This window comes from Odontesthes bonariensis, chromosome 3 (assembly GCF_027942865.1).
Source record: "Odontesthes bonariensis isolate fOdoBon6 chromosome 3, fOdoBon6.hap1, whole genome shotgun sequence".
Taxonomy (NCBI): domain Eukaryota; kingdom Metazoa; phylum Chordata; class Actinopteri; order Atheriniformes; family Atherinopsidae; genus Odontesthes; species Odontesthes bonariensis.
In genome coordinates, this window is record NC_134508.1 from 44,700,877 (window position 1) to 44,719,281 (window position 18,405).

Consider the following 18,405-nt stretch of genomic DNA (forward strand, 5'->3'; position numbering starts at 1 on the left):
ACCATCTAGACAGCCAGCGATTGTAGGACGACATGCGGCTAAACATGTCATCACTGGTCAGATTTGGCAGGGGTCCAGAGAAAACTACGGAGTCCCACATTGTTTTGGCAAAATTACACACCGATGCAACATTAATTTTAGTGACCTCCGATTGGCGTAACCGGGTGTCATTAACACCGACGTGAATAACTATTTTACCATATTTACGTTTATCCTTAGCCAGCAGTTTTAAATAGGATTCTACGTCGCCCGCTCTGGCCCCTGGAATGCATTTGACTATGGCCGCTGGTGTCTCTTATGCCACGTTTCTGACTATAGAGCTGCCAGTTACCAGGGTTTTGTCCTCAGCGGGTGTGTCGCTGAGTGGGGAAAATCTGTTAGAAGCGTGGACAGGTCGATGGTGAACAACGGGCTTGACTTTAGAGCTATGCCTCTTCCTGACAGTCACCCAGCCACGTTGTAATCCTGGCAGCTCAGGTTCTGCTAGGGGGAGGCTAATTGAGCTAGCTACGCTAGGTGGCTCCACACTGGCTAAAGGGACCTGGCTCGCTATCGGTTGATTTTCAACAATGCAGAGCCGAGCTTCGAATTCAGATAACCTCGCCTCCAAAACTACAAAAAGACTACATTTGTTACATGTACCATTATCGCTAAAGGAGGCAGAGGAGTAACTAAACATCTGACACACGGAGCAGGTGAAAGCAGGAGATGGAGGGAGAGAACTGGTAGCCATGCTACGCTAGATAACCAGACGCACCGCTAATAAGGGAAAATAAAGACTAAATATCTTTAGGAGTGAGTGTAAGAATAGAACGGTAAGCTATAGAGTTAACGATGCAAAAATGTGTAAATTATTGGGAGAAATAAGGTGATTATCAGTCGTCCAAGAGGAGCAAGAAATTCCACAGTACACAAACAAGGTAACAGGAAGTGATGCAATACGTCTTACCCCAAAGCGTGAGCCACTGAGTGACAGTCAGACAGTTAGACAGATATTACAGACTGACACTGAGGAGAAACTTGATGTAAGAAAAAAGGAGAATCTATTTTTCAATCAAATGATCAAGTTATTGATCAAGTTCTTGATACTTTGGAGTCACAGGAGCTCAATAGACCCGACAAAGTTCCCTTAAAAATTATCTTTTTATGGTTGACACGTGTAGGAATAACAGTTTCATGCTGTTTATACAATGGCTTACCAACTGTATGGTCTTTACACTGCCACCCCTGTCATCTCCGACAGAGTCTGATTTGTGGTTTCCTTCTATGTAGCTGTTTTATCTTCATTTGTAAGTCGCTTTGTATAAAAGCATCTGCTAAATGCATAAACAGAAACATAAACATAAATTTTATTTTGACCAAAGCATATCACAGACATTTAATCTTTTAAGATGGTGGCTTGTGTATTGGTCTTTGTCAGATAGCGTGCTGTTCTGTTCTGTTTTTATACTCTTCCCCATATTCAAACCATATTCTCTCACAAATTGCCTTATTGTCTTTAGCAAAAAACACTACCACCAAAATGTCTTCTGTGATGCTTTATCTGTTTGGCTGACTGTTGCTATCACCGTGGCATTTGGGTTATGCGGAATGAACTGGCTCATCCACCTTACTGGAATTGGCTAGAGAACCTGTCGTAATGGCCCATCAGCTGGTGTTGAAGTTTTCTGTTTTGTTCTTCCTTTCCTCCAATGAATGAGTCGCAATGCATCTGCTCCTTTTGTTCACTGGGGAGTGGAACGTTGTCTTCCTATTTGGTGTGTCTACAACCTGACTATTGGCCTAAGGATACTGCTCTCATGTAGCAGTTGTGGTATCATGTAATGTCCAAACAAACCCAGGCCCAGAGCCGACACCGCTTCAAACACCTTCTGATTTTAAGATTACAAGCGGTATACAGCTATTCCAATCTTAGTCTGATGTAAAAAATAATCTAATTAAAGTGTGGGCTGACTCCTCCTACTGTGACATCACTGTCCTCTCTGAGGTGTGGCTAAATAAATTGATCACTGATGACTTCATCAACATAAAAGAATGAACCAAGCCAAAAAAGGAGGTGGGATTGTAGTTTATGTTACACCAAACTGCATCTATATTCAGTCCATTCGTAAACCAAATTATTTTTAACTCTTGCATGTCAAATTAATATTCCTAAATACTTAAGACTTGCATGGTTGCATGTTATCACCAGCCTTCAACCTTATAAGAAGTGGTGACTTCACTCACTGACCTTCTTTATAACTGGTCCAACTCAGAGATGGTTTTACTGCGAGATTTGATGTGGGATTTGTAAAAATCATCTTTGGACTCCTCAAGGAAATTATTGCCCCTCTTTGTTTGGTGCTACTGTGAATTCTACTAAATTCAAGAAGTTGTTCCAATCATATTTTGTGTATTTTGTATTTCTAAGATTTCTTCATTAAGCCTTTTTAAGGCCTTTGGAAATGTTCCAGTCTGGAGTGAGATGTTGACTAGATGAGCGAGTTGTGGTAACAAACTGCTCAGCACAGACTTTAGGAATCTAGTGGGCAACTCATCAAGGCAGCACGTTGATGAACTCAGACTGCAGATGGTCTCTTCGACTGTTTTGTCAGTAATAGGTGTGAAATGTGTCAGCTCTAGGTGTCTAGCTGGCTGCAGAGTAGTTATTTGTGTTGTGGAAATGATTGCATTTTTAATGCCTTGAACTTTGTCATTAAAGAATGTTGCAAACTCATTACACTTGGATGTAGAAATGAGTTCTAAAGGCAGTGAAACTGGAGGGTTTGTTAATCTGTTTACTGTAGCAAACAGGACACGAGAGTTGTTACTGCAGTTTTTGATGATTTCAGAAAAATAACTCTCCCTTGTTCTACGCAAAGTCTGGTTGAACACACATAGCTTTTCTTTGTAAGTCTCATAATGAACCTGGAGCTTTGACTCGGCTCTCCGGCACTCCCTTTTCTGTGCCCTGACCGACTCTTCTTTCCTCCATGGCGCCCTTTGCCTACTTTTAACCATTCTAACCTTGACAGGAGCAATGGTATCCAAAACATTTAAGAGACTTGATTTGTAAGAGAGCGTGTGTGGTTGTTTGTCTCGTTTGTCTCTGTGTGTCCCTGCGATGGACTGGCAGCCTGTCCAGGGTGTACCGCACCTCTTGCCCATTGACTGCTGGGATAGGCTCCAGCCCCCCCGCGACCTGGCCGAAGGATTCAGTGGTATAGATAATGGATGGATGGATGTGTAAGAGTTCAACAGATCATCAACATTAGAACACGGGGTGTTCTCAAACCTAATCATTTCCATAAACTGTGTCCCTGTGCTGTCATTTATGAGTCTTCCCCGAACAACTGCAGACCCAGCTGGTGTTTTGGGTAAAGTAGATAGGTCGAAGAAAACACAGAAATAATCAGATAAAGCAACATCGACCACATCCACGTTTGAAATAACCAAAATTCAGAATGAGAAGTATTACTGGTGGAATGGACAACTATATCCCAGGTTACAAAAAATGAGTGAATGAGTAGAATAATTCAAAAAGTTGCATCAAATTTAGATTTGATATATTTTTGGCTGGCTGTTAATTAAGTGTATGGTTAGCTGCTTGTTGGTGAAAGTAAAATTGATAACACAGGATTTCCAGTTTCTGGTCAACATGAATGTCGTTGTCCCTGAACAGTCTTCCCTGCTCTCTCCCTTTATATTTCTGTCTTGTAAATTTTCAAACAGCTGAATTGGTGAGATACCTGATACTGATGAGGGGTGTTGTTCATGTATGACCATGCATCTGTTCTATGTGACCACTTACTCTCTCAAAACACACCAAAAACTGCATATCATGACTCAATTCTAACATGTAGACATCAGAAATCCATAACTGTAATCTGGTCAACTCTTTCTGATGGATCAAAAGGAATAAGATAAAGGCATACTCAGCAAGATATACTTTAAATAAGAACTCAAAGAGAGTAATCCCTCTCAATTTTCTCTTCTGGCCCACTATAAGTGTGTGCTGAGGTATCTATCTCTGGAGACTCCGTCCTCGGCCTGTGCTTTTCTTGTTGAATGGATACACTTAAAGGTTGCAGTAATGGTTTGCTGAGGGTCAATGTAAATGGCTGTCTCCTCCCTCTGGTCTGCAGTCACATTAAATCCATGAAAGTTGTGTGGAAGTGTGCTAACGTGTGGACATATTTGTTGGTGCGGTAGAATGTAACCATTAGGAAACAAACAACGATTCTCAATGATTTCCAGCTTTTTTGTGTTACTGTTGCAGTCTCTAACTTGCACTTTCTTTAGCTTAGAATTTGAGTTTATGCCTTTAACAAACTCCTTACAGAAGAATATTGATGTGTTTAGTCATATCTAGAATATCCATGTTTCTTTTCATGTTTGAATGATAGATTATAACCGGGACATAGTGGCCTATTCAGCACGTGTTCAGCAAACTAAAACAAACAAAGCAAAGCTAAAGCTGTGTTCATGCCAAATGCAATTTATTGAATCATGGCTTCAAATTATACTCCCAAAAGAAGAACCTCTGGAAAACCTGAAAGAAGCTTTTTAATAATTATTTTACTGTCTTAAGTACATCATCTGAAAAAAAGTCATTCTCAGATGTACTATTCATACAAGTTGCAATAAACTGACAACCTGCTGACAAATAACTGAAGATATACATACAGTGCTTACATGATGAATTCAGAGAAGAATGAGTTTACACTGAAGAAAAGAATAACCTCTGAAGTCAAAGTTATATTTTTAGGATTAAAAAGACAATGATTTCCTATAATATTCTGGGATTCAAAAGTCATTTTCTGCAAGACTTTGGTAATCCCGTCACTTATTTTGCATGGTTTAGCTCTAATGTTCAGCCGGGAATATTATTGTATTGACCATCATTCTGTTCTGTAACGTTTGTGTCTGTGGCTGTTGGGATTCTGCTGTGTTTTCTGAGAGGAGTTGGACACAATCTGTACAATAGTTACAGTCTGTTGCTCCTCCACTCTGTTTGGCTTGATCCTCCTTTACCGGACAAAGCCTCATTGATAGCAGCCCACACAGTGAAGCCACTTGGCAAAGATTGTCAGCTGACAAACACACAGACACAGAAATTTTTGTATAAGAATGGGAAGTAACAGAATTTTAGCCATGTTTTGGGAATAACAACGCACGACGTGACCCTGTACAGAGCAACACAGGAGTGTTAGTTTTGCATTCAGGTGTGTGAGAACTCTGAGTTTTGCTGCGTTTGGATTAGAAAAAACCTAACTCTCAGTGCCCTGGGTGATCTGCACCCTACAGACAGTCCAGTGCCCATGTGTGTGTGTGTGTGTGTGTGTGTGTGGAGGTCAACAAGTTAATTAATACGGTCCCCCCTCCCCCGACATACAGTGGAACGAGTCCAGCTATTGTCTGGCTTTGAAGTTGTCCTCATTTCTTCTTTCCTGTCTGCTTTGTTCATCACTCGTTCATTCTTGTTTAGCTCTTCACTTTGAGTTCCAGTATAATTCTTGTGTGACATGTAGACCTGTATGATGTAGAACGTAGAAGTCGGTTACAGGTCTCATGTGTTTCTGGGGTTTGATTACACCAATGACAGAATGAATCATCGTCCAAATAAATACCAGCAAGCTTACTTTATCAAATATGTAGTCCAACACACAAAACTGAGAGCTTTGAAGTTTGAAAGTTCACTCTTAACCTTTATCTACACAGATGAGATGTGTAAAAACCTTTAGCTTCATCACTTTGGTGTCGGGTGCAGATTTACTGAGCCGGGAACTTAATGTGTGCTCACAAATAACACCTGTTTTATTTATGATTTGTGACCAGAGTTCTGCAGGCCAGGACTTAAATCTGTTCTGATCGACACACAAACACAGACACCAGCAGCTCATGGAAGTGAGGACCAAACAGTCTGCTGGAGCAGCATGAATCAGTCTTAAAAGTGTCAGAAGCCTGTAGTTCCCTACCAACACAGTTCGTATGAGCACAACCCGATTACCTGCTCAGGTGAACTGTCGAAAAACTACAGTTTATCAGGTCTGCTTTGCTAAATAAGCTCCTCCTCCAAATGTGTGGTCACATGTCAGTTTAACTTCATATTGTTTTTTCATGGTTCAGGATCAGAGCGCACAGAAGAGTGAAGAAGAGTCATTACAGCCCAGCATGGAGCTAAACTGCAATGATAAGGAAACTCTCACATAAACTCAAATGAGTCCAACACCCGAACCACCTTCCTGCAGTAACAACCACATCAAGCACAAAAGCTGACATGGCCTGTTTTTTTGTTGTAAATAATGATGCGTTAGCAGCATACTGAGCAGTTTTAGAATTACTCTGGATGAATTGTTTAGAAATCCCCCTCCCCATCCTTTGTGTTCTGAGAGGGAAACTCCCATAAATACATGTTCAACCAAAAGATCAACAGGGCTTCAATTACCACTGCACCTTGTAAGCCGCAGAGTGATTTAAGTATAAATATTCACGTGATGTACATCTTTCTATGCAGACCTGTTTTATTATTTCCACTGACTGTTAGCTGCTGTTTGTTCCATTTGACATTCTAGTGTCACAATGTAAACTCCAAGCTGCAAACTTTATCTCAGACAATTACAGGATGCATAAAGTTTCCACTGTGTGTGTGTGTGCGTGTGTGTGTGTGTGTGTGTGTGTGTGTGTGTGCGTGTGTGTGTGTGTGTGTGTGTGTGTGTGCGTGTGTGTGTGCGTGTGTGTGTGTGTGTGTGTGTGTGTGTGTGTGTGTGTGTGTGTGCGTGTGTGTGTGTGTGTGTGTGTGTGTGTGTGTGTGTGTGCGTGTGTGTGTGTGTGTGTGTGTGTGTGTGTGCGTGCGTGTGTGTGTGTGTGTGCGTGTCTCTGCACATGAAGGGAACTCCAGTGCACTTGTTTGTCTGTTGCAGAGTACAACGGACTGGAGTCCATCTGGGCACGAGCTGCTGTGTCTTAGCTTTTGTTTGTGCACACTCTCTTTGTACGTGTGTGCGCGTGTGTGAACATCTTGACACATGGCTTAAGAAAAACAGAAGGAGGCTCAGGTTATTCTATTGTTGTCAGGACATACTTTTAATTATATGCAAAGCTCATTTGCATGTCATAGCTTGCGGTATTGGCTCTGTGGGGGGTTATTGATTGTTTGGGGGTTTGGCTACAAGACAGAATGTAGTTGAAAAAAAACAACTAAGGCCAGTAGGTCAAGCTTACAGACACACACACACCCACACACACCTGCCTCCTGTAAACTGACTTGAGGCCTACTGAGGCACAGATTCACGGAGAGTTTAGTCTGTGTGTTCTGGTTTCTCTTACATACCCCACAGACCTCTTTCATATCCCATCTCCCACTGACTGTCTTTCCTTGTCAAGAAGTTCACTCCAGATTAAAATGTAGTTTTCTTACAAAAACTTTGTATAATGATTTCAGAATTAGTTTATTATGGGTTTGTTTCTTGGATAGAAGTGCAGTATAGTCAGTTCTAGCACTGATTACATGAGTTAGGTTAGAGATTGTTGAAGATGGCAGGACCCCTAAGCAAAGACAAACTCAAAGGCTGGTGGAAAAAGGTTTATTTACAAAGCAAATGTGCAGGCTCAGGCTCCAACAAGCTGAGGTGTGGAACAAGGAGAGGTCTACAGAGAGGAAGCCCACAGGTGAGTTTTCCAGGTGAGAACAGATATTTGTCCAAGAATTGAGACAGAAGGATTTCTACAGAGTTTTCCTTGTGGGCTTAGATGTACACATTCCGGTGGTGTCGGTGGCTCAGAGTGGCTTGAAAACAGGTGAGTGACTAAAAACTGAATGCTGGCTGGTTTGCGCTCCACACAGAGACGCACAGACAGATCCAGTTCAGAAGTTGTTCAACAGAGGGAAATCCAAAAAGCCCCATCAGGTATAGACAGCCCCTAGGAACAGAGAGAACAACAAGGTTACTGAAAAAAAGTTAACACCACACGAGACAAAAACTAGGTTGTCTATACAACACTGCATGGAGAGCAGAGCCAGGCTGCTAAGCAGGAGGGAATCAACACAGTCTCCGGTGAGTCTGATGAGTCAGCCTCTCAGGAAGCCTGTGGAACGTAGGAGCAGAGAACATTAAACCCACAGATCCTAACAATTAACTGAGATAGATTCAGTTTAATCCAGAAATGGTTCACAAAGCACCGTGAAGACGCCGTGTGTAAACACTTATATTTGTTTCGACTCAACGTCCTGCAGAAGTCCTGCTGTGGTGTGAAAGGTTGGCTTTAAAGTCAGAATTTGATTTGTCCCTTCTGAGCTACTGTAGCGACATGGTGGAAGGGCGAGGAGGCAAATGTAAAAACACTCATTCTCCGGTTATGAAACACAACAGTTCCTGTTCTTACATGTATTTCTACCAATAGATTCCCCAAAAATGTTTCAAAGTGGAGCTTTAATACTTTAATTCGGAGGCAGGCAGAAAATGAGGGGAGGAGACAGAGTCCACTGCTGGATGAGGGAGTTTTTAATTAGATCAAATTTCAATTCAATTTCATTTACATAGCACTAAATCCCTAGCCTAGCAAGCCAGACCCCTACAGCAAAAAGCTGTACAGGGGTCTAGTGACGCTGGATAGCAGTGTGGGTGGGATAAACGGTTGTCTGTTAAGTTGCCTCTGCACTCAACGCCACGCAATAGGATGGCGCAACAACCAATCAGAGCGTCGTCCCACCAACGGAGCAAGCTGGTAAATTAAACTTTTACGGTACCCGGTGAGCAAAACTCCAAAAACGTCCTTTTTTTTCAAGAAAAACTTAAGTGCAGTTATCTGTTCGTCTCGCAAAGAAAAATGTAAATTTAAATCTTCTAGAGTCGCTGCCAAAGCCAAATCGAAAGACTGTTCGCTGGGCGCAGCCCTTGTTTACCTCTCTCTGGAACTACACACTGAAACATAGCACCTCTGTCGTCACTACGTAGCCCGGCCTCCGACCCCGCTCCTCACAATTTGATTGGTCCGATTAAGTTTCGATTTTCAGCCTCGCAAAATGACCACAAGTGACTAGACTAGCCCGGGAGCAAATTCAATTTGCGGTCGCTAGGGGCGTCTAGATTTCTAGGCTACTAAATCCCAACAAATGTCATCCTAAGGCATTTCAAAGATACAGTCCAATTGATTTTAATACAATCATATTCCACTTCCAATTCATTAAATTCGAAATTAGTCCAAGCTGGTTCCACAGAGAGGGGCCTGATAACTGAAGGCTCTGCCTCCCAAACTGGCAGCTGGTTCCACAGAGAGGGGCCTGATAACTGAAGGCTCTGCCTCCCAAACTGGCAGCTGGTTCCACAGAGAGGGGCCTGATAACTGAAGGCTCTGCCTCCCAAACTGGCAGCTGGTCCCACAGAGAGGGGCCTGATGACTGAAGGCTCTGCCTCCCAAACTGGCAGCTGGTTCCACAGAGAGGGGCCTGATAACTGAAGGCTCTGCCTCCCATTCTCCTTAGAAACTCTGGGAACCTCAAGTAAACCTGCAGTCTGAGAGCAAAGTGCTCTGTTAGGAAAATATCTTACAATGAGATCTTTAAGATATGATGGAGCTCGGTCATTAAGAGCTTTATATGTGAGGAGAAGAATCTTAAATTCTATTCTGAGTTTAACAGGGTGTCACAACGGGATGGGTTGGTAGGACACGGCTGCGGACTCAGAGGTGTAAGGCAAAAACGACGGGGTTTTATTCACAAAAACAAAGTTAAACAAAAGGCCGGATGACAAAAAACATGAACATCCATCCATCCATTATCTTCCACTTGTCCGGGGATCGGGTCGCGGGGGCAGCAGCTTGAGCAGAGAGACCCAGACGTCCCTGTCCCCGGCCACTTCCTCCAGCTCTTCTGGGGGGACCGCGAGGCGTTCCCAGGCCAGCCGAGAAACATAGTCTCTCCAACGTGTCCTGGGTCTTCCCCGGGGCCTCTTCCCAGTGGGACGGGCCCGGAACACCTCACCAGGGAGGCGTCCAGGAGGCATCCTAACCAGATGCCCGAGCCACCTCATCTGACTCCTCTCGATGCGGAGGAGCAGCGGTTCTACTCCGAGCCCCTCCCGGATGACCGAGCTTCTCACCCTATCTCTAAGGGAGAGCCCAGACACCCTGCGGAGGAAACTCATTTCGGCCGCTTGTATTCGCGATCTCGTTCTTTCGGTCACTACCCACAGCTCGTGACCATAGGTGAGGGTAGGAACATTGATTGACCGGTAAATCGAGAGCTTGGCCTTCTGGCTCAGCTCCTTCTTCACCACGACGGGCCGGTGCAGAGCCCGCATCACTGCAGACGCCGCACCGATCCGTCTGTCAATCTCCTGTTCCATTCGTCCCTCACTCGTGAACAGGACCCCGAGATACTTCAACTCCTACACTTGGGGAAGGATCTCATTCCCGACCCGGAGAGGGCATTCCACCCTTTTCCGGCCGAGGACCATGGTCTCAGATTTGGAGGTGCTGATTCTCAAAATGACTAAAGGAAACAAAAGACTTGGCATGATAATGAAAACCACTTAACTTGGGTACGAGGCGTCATGGCATGAGGGGTGAAAATCAGGAAAAATTTCACAAACAGACAGGGGAGCCTGGGAACTAAATAGTGAACTGGGGGGAAGACAATGGCAAACTAAATATAAGACATGAACTCAAAAACCAAGACATGACAACCTAAAACCTAAACCTAAAACTAAAAACATGGGGAAAACCCCATGGGCATGACACAGGGAGCCAATGAAGAGAAGCTAAAACTGGAGAAATATGATCTCTCCTGTTAGTTCTCATCAGAACTCTGGCTGCAGCATTTTGGATCAGCTGGAGGCTTTTCAGAGAATATGTGGGACAGCCCAATAATAAAGAATTACAGCAGTCCAATCCTGAAGTAACAAATGCATGGAGCAGTTTTTCTGCATCACTCTGAGACAAGATGTTCCTGATTTTGTGTCACAGGTGGTGGAGTAGAGTAGCCTGGGTGCCAGCCGAACTTAGCCCTGCCCATAAAATTTTTGATCGGGAAGTTCGGTATGGCTCTGCTCAGTTGGGGAAATCTCTATGCTCGACATTGCGACAGTCGACCCAATCAGATTGCCAGGGCGGGCTTTATACGATGATGGACAGATGATCAACAGGGACATTATCGATTACGCTTAATCTACGTCACATACGTTTAAACAGTTTGTGTCCTGGGTGTGATGGGTCTGCAGAGATGTTACCTGCCCGTTTCCTGACTCTGGACAGGTACAGGTCCTGGATGGAGGGCAGGCTGACACCAATAATCTTCTCTGCAGACCTTATTGTCCGTTGCAGTCTGTTTTTTTCCTGTTTGGTGGTTGATCCGAACCAAACGGTGATGGATGAACAGAGAACAGACTGAACAATGGCGGTGTAAAACTGGATCAGCAGCTCCTTAGGTAGGTTGAGCTTCCTGAGCTGCCGCAGGAAGTACAACCTCTGCTGGGCCTTTTTGATGGTAGTGACTGTGTTGGTCTCCCACTTCAGGTCCTGAGAGATCCAACAACAATCATGATAAATGATTTAAAAAGAAGAAGGTCCGTTCTGGTATGACATGCTGTACAGTGATCTCCTGCCTGGACAAAGTTGGAGTGGGAAACACTACACAAATAGAAACATAGAACTGTACTTTAAGGAACGACTACACATGTCTTGTCACAACCCTTTAGGTCCTGAGCCAGGTTGTCTCGAGGCCTCAGCATGCTTCTCCGTCGCTATCCGTCAATTCGTCTCCGTTCTCCGTCGGGCTGTCGGATACGCAAGGCAGTTCACCTCCCGATCAGTAGGCGTCGCTAAGTTAAATGACCCAATCTGGCGATGTCTATGGTGAAAGTGGTTGATTGGTTGTTCACCTTCCGGCTCCGTTCCACTCCTCACAGTGAACGATGGCGACCGAGAGAGAAAGACTGTTGTTGGAGTTGGAGCTTGTTGATATTGAAATGCAAATAATTTTGACCAAATGTTGACCGGCACACAGTAAACTCTTTCAAAAATGGCGGTGTTGTTGTTCTGAGAGGAAGGAGCTAAACCGGAAAAGTGATTCCGGAAATTATGTTGTTAGCCGACCAATCACAACCCTTGCGGTCTCGAGTCTCCGTCTCATCGACGGATAGATAGATATGTTGGCCGACGCACGCAAGAGATGGAGAGCGTCTCCGGGAGGGTCTCTCTCCGTAGCTCTCCGTTGGCGACCATAAATCAGCCTTAAGTCTCATTTGTTTTCAGTTTCCAGCAGCATCAATGTGGGAACTATTTGGCTTTTTTCTGTTTTGAGACCGCTGCAGCGCAATGCATTATGGGATACAGTATGCAACGTAGACTGGTCGGATGTATACTGGAGAATTTTTGAAAAACAGCACACCACCCGGGTCCTTTTCGCAGACTTGGAAACAGTCTTGTTTTTTGAGTGGTGTTACTTTTCGCTACGTCTCATCCATGAGAAAAGTCAGATTAGCCCCAGCTGAGGGGGCTTCCTCAGCCACACTGCATGCATGGACAGCTCTGTGTGTGTGAAAAAGAGAGAGAGAGATGTTGCTGCGCACTCATGCACGCTCAACCCTGTCTTCTCTGTGACCTTCATGTGTTTGGCGTGTGAATTGTCTTCATGCTCGGTAGAGTGCATCCCACTGCCCTGCATCTTTTACATGTTTCCCTGCTTCCACATGCTTGGCTCAGGTTAATGGGTCATTTATAGGTTTGTGCAGAACTTGATGTTAAGAAGAGACTTTTCATCTGTGTGTTGGAAACCACTGCTTTGTCATCATTCCTTTTCAAGTTTGCTCGAACACTTTGGGGCGCTCAGCCTGCCGTCTCCTCCACTCTGAAGGGAGCAGGAATTACCAGCAACGTAAGACATTGAACGAGAAATTACGAAAACTGAAAGATGGAAAGAAGACACTGAGAATACTCAACTAAGCTAGCTAGTTAGCTAATTCTTTTGAAATATTATATAAAATATTAGCCTGATATTTTCTGTTCAGAGGACAAACCGACAGAAAACTAAAAAGAACACGAAACCCAAAGCAGCTCCATCCATAGATGTGAAATCAATAAAAACAAGTTTTTATCTTAATGGTTGAATGTTCAAGATGTGTCAAGACACATATAAGCAAACATATTTAGAATCATTCATGCAAAAAAAAACAGCGTACACACGTTGGTGAAGTGGGTTTCATGGTATATGACGTGTGTGTGTGTGTGTGTGTGTGTGTGTGTGAGAGACTTTTATGCATGCTTTTGTGGGTTTGAGTGTGTTTGACAGCACTGGAGCGTGTGTGTATATCTGAGGCTCATGAATAATGTATGAGGTGGGAGGGATGAAGGAGAGGAGGCGGTGACAGATGGAGAATCAGTGTGGGAGTGTGTGAGAGTGTATGGGCTGAGATCGAGTGTGAGCCCAAAGAAAGGGATAGAGAGATTAAAGGAGAGTAAAGAGAGAGTTGGGCAGATTGTAGACTTTTCTTTCATTTTTTCATGTCTGCGTTGGATTTGACTGACAGGCTCCAGTCTTTTTACTGGATGCTGATGGATTGATGGAGATGGATTTACAACACAGCCACCCAGCACTGCTGTATGCTTTGAAACCAGAGCTGCACTGACAGAGGTACTGATACGAGTGCATTTACTACACGAGTGTTTGTGTGGGCAAAATAAACTACGTTGCTCAGCTAACCCCAACCCTAACCCAATTTTATTTTCTGTACAGTGATGAAGTCTGGCAGTCCTGTCAAGCAAAGAATCTGTAGAAAATTCCCTTTGAAAGCATGGGAAAGCTGCGATGAAGGCAGCCGTGCAGCACAGGTTGGACAGATAGTCTGTAACCATCCACAGTAACACTAACAGGATTGTGCTTTTGTAGATGGTTGAGTTTGTGCTCTGCAGCTCTCAGTCTTTTTCAGATAGAATTTCATGTTCTATTATTTAGAATATTTCTTTGAATAACAACAGCTGTGAAATGTGTTGTCTTTCTTTAAATGTCTCCACCCTGGTGGTTTTAATCAGCCTCTGTACAGCTGTCTGCACTGCCAGGCTGCACACACACTGATCAGTCTGGCTGCCACAGCTGACTGGTAAAACAGATATTTAATCTAGTGTCCACATTATTATTGGCTATGATTCCTCCTTAAGCTGCCCGTCCATCTCCATTTTGGTCTCTCTGTGTGTCTGGGCTCTTCCCTTCCTGTGTGTGTTTGGACCCACTCACCACCTTAGTCATCAAAATTATGGTGAGAAATGGCTGCTGGCAGCTCAGCTTGCATCAGTGATCTGTACATGTAACACATGTTTGCTGTTACAATGATGTATGGAAAGTTGATGGAAAGGAGACTAAATCATACACATGGATGTGATGCCCAGATTTCTCACTTGGAATAAAGTGCCAGCTGCTCAGAAGATTTCTCCAACACTGTTTAAATGTGAAACAGGATTAAATATCTGCTCTTTATGCTCTGGGTTTCAGTTATTCAAAGCCTTCTTACTTTGTTTAGAAAGGCCTAAAAAATACCCTTGGTTGTATGAATGTGTGCTCCCTGCTGTCAGCTCGAACAGAACTGTGTACCATGGATTACTCTGACCTTTGATGATTCAGCTGATCTATTTACCTCTTAGTCTGAGAATAACCACACTTTCTACACCTGGTGTGTCTGTATGTCTATGTTCTTGTTTTTGACTCACCAGGACCTTTTCTGGTGTAATCAGACCAGTAGCAGAAGGTTCTTATGGACCAAAGCCCATCTTAATGCGGTAGAACACCCTTCTGGGGTCCTGTTTGGAGTTGGGATTAAGGTGAAGTTAGATAAAGGTTAGCATTAAGCAGGGACTGATACTGGTTAAGGTTACAGTTAGGCTTTGGGTAAGGCTGTCCACACTGTCCTGATATGGACAGCCACCCACGTGTGTGTGTGTGTGTGTGTGTGTGGGCTCACTCAGATGTTTACACTGGAAAAAATGCCCCTCCAAAAATGAGTAGAAAAACAACAAATACAAGACGTTTTTGCTTGAAATAAGCAAAAAAATCTGCCGATGGAACTTGTGAAAATCGGCTTGTCAAGATTTCTTGAAATAAGATGTGATATTTGGCACTTTTGAGATAAAAGTGATCTTGAAATTAGCTTAAAAACCTCTTCAAATATAAAAAAAAAAGCTAGTTTCATATGAAATCCGACTTTTTCATTTAACAAGATATTCCAGATGTATTGTCTTCAAACAAGTCCCTATATCTGGCTGAAATAGAACTTGTTAGGCAGTTGTGTCTTATATTAAGTGTAATGAGATATTTTGACTAGAAATGAGACAAATATACTTGGTAAGACTTTGATTTTTTCCAGCGTATTTTGGGAGTGTTTCTCCTGTGTTGCCTATGTGAGTGGGGGGATGACCCATTCCTACATTTCTAACGTTGTTTTAATGGTCAGGTGGATGTGGTGGTGTGTTTGTTGTGGGATGCAGAAGCAGTGTGGGACTGGCCGAGAACTAGATGCACGCACTCACAGACACATTCATGGATACAGTCCGTCCTTTGTTCGGAAGCTTTGTGGAGAAGAGGTTCATGCACCCAGAAAACAGAAAGAGAGAGAAACAGTAATGGATAATGACGGGCCTTTCATTACAAATATTTGGTAGAGAGAGGTCTCACCCTCACCCCCCGCCCCCTCCCCCAGACCTCCACCACCCTGATTCACTCCACCCCCTCTCAACATGGCCAAAGGGAAGAGATGAGAACAAATTGTCACTCTGTGATCTGCCTATGAAACAGCAGCGCTCAAGGCCTGGAATCTGTTGTCTATCATGATTCTGATGGGACGCAGAGGAAAAAGGTAGGATTTATTTAAGTTGTGAGGAAAAATATTACCCCAGATCTTTAGCTTTTTTTAACTGAGAATAGAATACAAATGTAAGAAGGCAGAGGTCAGATTGTCTCTGTTTCATGTTCCATACAAATGATGAACTTTGTCTTTTAGTTCCATTTTGTGCTTGTGTGCTGCAGTTGGATTATGTTACCGTCATATAAATAAGGATCAGCAAACTAGAACTCATCAAAACACGGTCAGTACAGTTAGATATCACATGATCAGTGTATATTTTCTTCTGCCACTTGCTCCTAGATCCTGTTCCCACCTGCTGTTAAAATGCATCTTCTCCGATCATTTGGAAGTTGACTCTGGGATGTTTCTGTCAGTAATGCCAGGTCTGCTGCTCCTCAGTGTCACTCAGTGTGTGTGTGTGTGTGTGTGTGTGTGTGTGCGTATACAGCACACACGCACCAGATAAACCCTCCTCAGCAGAATATGTAAAGAAGACAAAAGACTGCACGCAGCAGAAACATAGTTCCTGTCATGAAATATTTTGTCCGACTCAAAAGCTTCGTGTTCCCCTCAGCACAAGATTATTTTTTAGTGATCATCTCCCATCTAACATGTAAAAACAGAAGATTAGAGGCATCTGCTGCTGATGGGGGGGTTGCCGTTTATGGAAATAATTTCAATCTTGTTGATGCCAATTATGTTTATTAATTCTTTCTTTCTTTTAATTTAATTTAATTTGTTTTTAGCTGAAAGGAGAAATATGTGAAATCTGATGTGTTGCCCCACACAAGAAAGGTGACAAATGTGTAAGAAATGCTCAGAAATGAATGCGATGTTGCAGAACTTCAGTCATATTTACACGCTAACTATGAATCTTTTGTCATTCATTGGAGTTTATCATAATATTTTTTATTTAATCAAATGCTTTTTCTAAATTGGAGTGAGTGTGGGTGTACCTGGTTGTGTGTCTCTGTGATGGACGGGTAAACTGAGTGTCCAGGGTGCCCCCCGTCTCATCCAATGGCAGCTAGGATGGTCTCCAGCTCCCCAATGACCCTGAATTGGATAAAGCAGGTATATAAAATGGATGGATACAACCAATAGATTAATAAAACACACCTGTGAATACTGTGTATTCATTTTATTTGTTCAGTCAGATCATTGTTTTGTTTCCATGGATTGAATTAAGTGTGCTACATTACAGCTGATGGCAGGTGGAAATACCTCTGTAATGCCCACATGACAGCTGTTTAATCTGCCTTTCTGTCTGTCGGTGTGTGTCTGTGTTTTAATAATAAGGTTTTAGTAAGGTCACCTTACAAGAAAACCAACAAAAATAATTCAAAATAATTCAAATCACTAAGAGTAAAGAGAGTTAGAGGGAGTAGGCCTGTTTAAAAAGGTGGGTTTTCAGATGGGATTTGAAAGGAGAATGAGTCAATGTACCTGATGCTGGGGGGGGTTCCAGAGATGGGGGGCAGAGCGGCTGAAGGCTCTGGGCCCCATGGTGGACAATGAGGCTGATAGAAGAGGTTGATCTAAGTGTCCGTTGGGGTGTTGATGTGGAGGAGGTCAAAGAGGTATGGGGGAGAAAGGTTATGGATGGCCTTGAAGGTATGGAGCAGAATTTTAAAGACCAGGCGAAATTTGACCGGAAGCCAGTGAAGCTGTTGGAGAGCAGGTGTAATGTGATTGATGGATAGAATCCTGGTGATGATACGGGCGGCAGAGTTCTGGACCAATTGGAGCTCATGGATGGACTTGTGGGGGAGACCAAAGAGCAGGGAGTTGCAATAATCCAGGCAGGAAGTGACCAGAGTGTGTACCAGGATGGCAGTGGAGCTGGGAGTGAGGGATGGACGGAGACGGTAATAGGCTGACCGGGTAATGTTATTGATATGGGTATGAAATGAGAGGACAAGATGTCAAGGACGACACCCAGAGTTTGAGAGTGTGATTTGAAGCACGTGTCAGACATGTTATCAAAGTAAAACACCCAAATACAAATGCTGAGAAAAAAAAAACTGCTACTTGGCCAACAACCAGCTCCTGTCCGGCTGCTTGTGACATTTGCCCTTCAATCAAGCGATGGCTGGTTGAAATGCCATCCCATACAATCTTCCACATTAATTTCACTTTTCTACTTTTGCTGTATTTCTACAGTTAGATACTTTTAAACTTGGTGGCAATCCACCGATGGTTGAAGGTTGGGAGTTAAAGGTACATGGTTAGTAGTACAATTAACATACAGGGTTTGGTTTAGATGTTAAAAGTGACTGCAGAGTTTAATACTGGGAAACTACTACATACTGGACAAACACTCCTATTTTTCAATTTCTGGTGAGACTGCGCTACTAGGGCTAACTGCTACTATTGAGCTGTCACCTTACCGTGGTGGGGGGGTTTGCGTGCCCCAATGAGTCTGGGAGCTATGTTGTCTGGGGCTTTAAGCCCCTGGTAGGGTCACCCATGGCAAACAGATCCTAGATGAGGAACCAGACAAAGAACAGCTCACAAGAACTCCTATGATGATTAAAGAAAATGGACACCGTGTTCCCTTGCCCGGACGCGGGTCACCGGGGCCTCCCCCTGGAGC

At 43.6% G+C, this 18,405-nt stretch overlaps 1 protein-coding gene across 13 annotated transcripts in view; it reads left to right on the forward strand.

Moving 5' to 3' along the window:
• nfasca (neurofascin homolog (chicken) a) overlaps positions 1 to 18,405 on the forward strand; it is a 225,406-nt gene that overhangs the window by 47,791 nt on the left and 159,210 nt on the right. The window contains exon 1 of one of the 13 annotated variants that reach the window (XM_075461904.1): positions 13,372 to 13,609. The exons of the other annotated variants lie outside the window; for them this stretch is intronic. The gene's annotated coding sequence lies outside the window, so the exon portion shown is untranslated. Of the gene's footprint in view, positions 1 to 13,371; positions 13,610 to 18,405 lie in introns of those variants that run through there. 13 annotated transcript variants of the gene reach the window in all.